Below are 6000 nucleotides of genomic sequence, written 5' to 3' on the forward strand. Positions count from 1 at the left end.
CTCCAAATGTTCAATTAATCAACTAGTATTTCTTGGAATTGTCTGTTTCAAAGCATCGTTTCTGTAGCCATAACAACACATGGAGGTAAATCACTGACCTCTTGACCAGAACAGCTGTGTGCCAGGTGGTAGCATATGCTCCCATCAAGTCAACAAACAGGGCCCCTGTCTTCTCTTTCTGTTGGAAACTATTTTATTTATGGGTGCTAAGAGCAAGAACTTGGTCACAAGTGCTCCTATAAGATCTGAAGCCTGCCTTGTCATCAGTCAGAGCCTGCTCTACTGTGGGCATGATTCTTCTCAGAATTAGTCACTCTAGAATTTGTAAATACAGCTCAGAAGTGATATTGGCTAGGAGCTATATGGAAGAGAATGGCCTTTTCTTGGTGTTGGTATAGCTACCACCTTAACTTTCTGCCACATCTTATACCTCTTGTTCTCTTGGATATGAAAATTGACAGCCATTTTATGTTCTTCTTACCAAGGTGTGGTAGCATTTCTGGTGATATGTTGTCAAGACCATCTGCTTGTAGACAGTGCCTGCTGGGGAAGGTGGGAGCCATTCGCTACCCTCCTTTGCATCCTCGCTATCACTTAAAATGGGCGCCAATGTGGGGCAGAAGTCAAAGTGAAGAAATGGTTCCCGGCTGCTGTTCAGGACTATTGTTCCCATGGTTAAACTCCCATCCCAGGCAGACCTGCTCATAGCCTCATCTCCCACTCACAGTGCTACCAACTCTTCTGATTTTTTTTCATAAGTCTAGTAAATTTGTATTTGTCTTAAAGCCTCAGCTCGTGGCTCGTCCTGTGAATTCATTAGAATCTCAGATTTCATTAAAAAAAGTTTCTAGCCCTCATGCTTGTAGAGAAAAGCTTAAAAACATGACACTTAAATGCTCAAACCCCAAATATATGTACTCGGGTGGGGGAGGTGTCTCCGTGCCATTCAGATTTGGCCCAGCTGCCCCTCCATCATGAGCTAGAGCTAGAGCAGTATCTGCTCAGATTAAAGTCATGACATCCCATGAAAATTCACAAACCCTGTCATAGGGCTCCACTGTAGTCAATGACAAAACTCCTGTTGAATTCAGTGGAACCAAAATGTTACCCCTAAAGTTTAAGATTAAACAAGACAGCTTTAATCAGGTTATAGGCCTTAGGAAAAAAAGTACCTCTTCTCATTCCTGAAAATTGCCCTAACTCATTTAGTCCATTTGAAACTGAAAAATGGACTAATACCTTCACAATTATTTATCTCCAGTGAAAACTAGGTCATAGGTCTACTTTTCCAGTGTACATAAGCCTAATTCTTTACTTAGCTATTTCCCCCCAAAACGTGTTAAATTATGCATTTTCCTCTAAGGAGTTAATCAGATCTGTAGGTTCACTGAGCTCTGATATGGGATTGGATCCCCAGACTCCCTTTGCTGCTTCTAAGTGGTCTCACTCCACTGCCCGAGAAGAGACTGTGGTAGCAGTTTTGTCCTGGATTGGAGCCATATAAACCATCAGCATTAACTACTTAGCACCACCCCCCGCCCCCGAAGTACACAGTCAGCAGCATACCTGTTCATATGTTGGATTTACAGTGGGAATCCCAACACATTCCTCTTGTACCCTCCAAAGTCCTTCATTCTATTAGCTGGAGAGGGGCTCTGCTAGTACTTCAGTCAGGATCAGTGTAATACAGCAGCACCCAATAGCATTCATTACCCATAACTGCACCTCGAGCAATTATTTCTATATTATTACATGTAAAAAACTATGTTAAAAGAACACTATTAAGGTTGCAAAATCAAGCTCTTAAAAGTTAGGAAGTGCCAGAATCAAGGTTGCCTGTGCAACCTTAATTCAGCCCCCTTGTTGCTATGCATTATGATTCAGTCTTTCATTATACGACCACCTACTATTTTTCCACGTTGCCCTGGGACGAATCAGGGCTGTACCTTGAAGGAGGCTATATAGGACCTTATTTGCTGCAGAAGTTGGAAGGTGTGAGTAGTACTGGGACAGGTGGGTCTAGGCCTGCCTATGGCTAAAGGCTGGCCTCAATAAAGGGGGAAGAACCACTAAATCTAGGCTACAATTGATTGCTGGGGACAAAAGGAGAAAACAGGAATGGGAGTGATGTTACAGACTGAAAATCAGGGAACCAGAAGGGGACACTTAAGCAGAGAACTCTCGACATTGCCCACCAGTCCACAAAGGCATCTAAAGAGTCAGTGGACACAGCCCAGGGGAACTCTGCCCAGAGTTGTGATCAGATAAGGGACTGTAATTAGGTCCCACAATCACAGAGTACCCCCCATCCATTCAGCTTCTTCCTCCTGGTCTGATGGCTGGCTGTCCTGGCTAGTGCTAGGAGGAGGTTGACAAGGAGATCTTGCAACTTTGTGGGGTCACAGATTAGGTGTGCATAGATCAGTAGGTGTGGGGAGAAGTGCAGCCAGAACCTCAGTAGGAGGCTCTGGAGGAACCGGAAGATGGGCTGCAACCTGATGCATCTTATCTTGATGTGCACCAGGATCTCTCTCATGCTGCCAAAAGGACAGGTGTCAAGAACACGTCCATGTTCATGGCTCTATGGAGGAGCTGCCAGCTGATATCCTTAGCAGGCTCTGGAACCAGAGTGGGGTACAGGCTGGTCCACTGCAGTTCCTTGCCCTCCTCAGGTGGCAGCAGGTCCTGCCACTTGGTATCAGGGTGGGACATGAAAGCAAAGAAGTGGATGGTATGAAGCACAAGGGTGTACGGGTGTTTTTTGGGTATGGTTCACAGAAGGAATGACTGGATGGCATTCAGCTGACTCATGTGGTGTGTCGGGGGTGGTCAGGGAGGCTCACTGGGCAGGGGCCTGATGACGTGTTCTGGAGGGGTGAGCTGGGGGCGGGGAGCACCTTTCCACCTTGAGAAAAGCAAGTGAAGCGGGAGGCCAGGTGGCCCTCATCTCCTAGAGCACACAACAAGGACATGGAGGGTGGGCAGCCCCATGTGCTGGCCATGTGCTGTAGGGTCCACCCAGTCCCTGTGATCATGATGCAGAAGGTCTCCAATTCTGTTGACACCAGCCAGGTCCATCCTTTGGCGCACCAAGTGGGGCTACACCACTTGCACACGGGATGGGAGTTGTGTAGTAGGGGTTGTGTGAAGAGGTCCTCCCCCTTGGTGGGCACTACAGACCTGGTTGCAGATACTAGCTTCCAGGTCCTGAGGAGGTCCTGGTAAAAGACTGGCATCTCAGAGGTCCTGGGGAAGACCTCTCAGGTGGAGATAAAAGGGCTGCCAGTTGTATCAGAGCTCTCAGAGGCAGCTCCATGCCCGACTACCTGCACTGTAAAGGAATCTCGGCAAGGCCTGAAGATGGGAGACCAGGACCTGTCTTCCCTCCCCCAGGAAGAGGCTCAGGACGCTCACAGAGAGCCAGTGCAGCCCCAGCCAGAAGAACTCCAGAATCTTTTTCTGGAGGCTGGCCAGGGTCCTTAACACCTGGCTCAGGGTGTTGAACCGGTGTCAGAGCACAGACAGAACTAGCTGGTTGAGCACCAGCACCTTCTCCCGAAGGAAAAGGCACCAGAGTAGCCACTTCCACCTCCACAGCTGGTCAGATACCCTGGCCTCTACATCATTTCAATTCTCCAGTGGGGAGGGATTGGTGGCAGAAAGGTAGACACCCAAATAGAGCAGTAGACAAGCAAATAGAGCAGTAGACCAGATGGCACAGAGTGTGGGTGGGAGCCCACCTGCCACTTGTCCCAAACCATCAGGCCAAAGCTGGGCAGAGAAGGCTGCTGAATAAATGGATTGGCAAGCCTCTTCCTGCACCTTAGCTCTCCCATGTCCTGGGCACAAGGAGCATGCTGTTGGCATATGCCGACGGGACTATCCTCAAGGCTGGCTCTTGAAGCACCAATCCTGTCATCTTCTTGTGGAGGAGATGATGAAAGGTCTTGATAACAGGGGTATACAACTGGCTGGAAAATGGACAGCCCTGACGTATGTACCCTGGACCGAAGGTGACAGGTGTGGGCATTTGAGCTTGTCCAGCCATTCCATAGCACCAGAGATACCCCATGAATCTGGACCCAAAGCTAAATGCTCACAAAGTGCCCATGAGATACCCAAGATCCACCCTGTCAAATGCCTGCTCCTGGTCCAGGGAGAGGAGGGCAAGTGAAAGACCATCCCTACACATTAGGTGGTCCTAATGGTAGGTAGATTCCAGACCAGATAGAAGTTATCGAAGATGGTCCAGCCAGGATGGTGTAGATCTAGTCAGGGTGGATCATGTCCACCAACACAGACCCCAGCTGCGCGAGATGGCTTATCCTATGACCTTGTAGTCCAGGCTGAGCAGCAAAACTGGCCACCAATTCCTCAGGTTGTGGAGGTCCCCCTTCTTAGGCAGTAGGGCGAGCATGGCATGGGGAGTACCTCACTCCCAAAGGACTCAGCCCACATGATGGCAAGGTTCAGGCTGAGGACATCCCAGAATGCACAATAGAGATCCACGGTCAGCTCTTCGATGCCTGGAGATTTGTTTAGTGGGCATCCGATAGAGATTTTCCTAGAACTTGCGCAGAGGGAGAGGTTGCTCTAGACAGTCCCAGTTGTCGGTGCTGACTGTAGGGAGTGATCTCACAGGACTCTGTAGGTATTGGTGTTGGTTGGATCTGAAGGGAAGAGGCTGGTGTAGAAGGCCCTGGCTCTTCCCTGCATCTCCACTGGATCTGTGAGAAGGGTCCGTCCTCCACCAGGAGACAGGTGATATGCTTTTTGGCATCCCTCATTGTTGCCAGCGTGTAGAAGAACAAGGAGCTGTGATCCAGGATAATGCAGGATTGAATGAAGGTGCCCGGGCCCAATGGTCATCAAAAGTCCAGAGCTCACTCTGCTTCTCCTGATACTTTCTGCAGAGGGATGGATCCCCAGGGAGAGTGCCCAGGTACCCCTCCAGCTCCAAAACATCTCACGCCAACTGCTCTATTGCCTTGTCCCTTCTCCAACTAGCCCCATGGGTATAGTCATGGAAAGACAGCCAGGCACTTACCTTCCCCACAACCCATCGCCTCTTTGCTGAGGGAAAGGCATGCCTCTGCCAGGCCAGCCAGAACTCCCAGGTAGATGCCGTGAAGCCCATATCCTCCAACAGGCTGTTATTGGTGTGCCAGGGTCAGTGATGAGCCTGATAAGTATTGCTGTGTCATCCATCAGTCTGAACCTGATGAGTCATCTCTGAGCCAGGGGTGTAGCCACAGGTGGGCTGGGGTGGGCCGTGGCCACCCACTTAGCATCCAGGCCCACCCAAATCAGGGCTGGAGCCCCAGGAATCCACAGTCTGGGACTCCTGACCCTGGCTTGGTGTCCATCCGACGTCCGGTCGGCCACGTCCCTCTCCTGCTGGCACCGTGTGCTGCTGTCCTGGTCTCCGGCCCCAGTGCCTGGGGTGTGCCTCGGGGTGGGGTGGGGGTCTGGGTAGGGCTAGCGCTGTGGCCAGAGACTGGGGCAGCTGCACGCTGCACCTGCAGGAGAGGGATGCAGCTGGGTGGTCGGACACCAAGCCGGGGTCGGGAGGCATAGGCTGAGCTTGAGCCCTGGTGGGGCCCCACTCTGCCCCATGGGTGTGCCCCAGAGCCTGTGTGCCCCAGGCAGTTGCATCTTCGGGTGCCTGCTGAGCAGTAAGGGCTGGCTGGACGGGGTGGAGAGATATGGCCCCCCCTCCCTCCTGCTTCCCCACCCCCTGCTCCTCCTCCTCCTCCTCTGTCATTGCCTGCCCACCTGAAAATCAGGACCCATCCAGTTTTCCTGTCCTAGCTATGCTACTGCACTGAGCCTGATTACCTGAGGGCTCCACATCAATCAACAAGGGCTCAAGCAATCGCCAGGCCCAGGTCTAACCTGGTGACCCCCAAGGCCAGGGATATAGGCTCCCAATAAGAGCAGTCACTCCAGTCTGCTCAATGTCATTACCTTGTTGGGAGTACCCCCTGCCCCTTGGTTAGG

This window comes from Lepidochelys kempii, chromosome 1 (genome assembly GCF_965140265.1).
Source record: "Lepidochelys kempii isolate rLepKem1 chromosome 1, rLepKem1.hap2, whole genome shotgun sequence".
Taxonomy (NCBI): Eukaryota; Metazoa; Chordata; order Testudines; family Cheloniidae; genus Lepidochelys; species Lepidochelys kempii.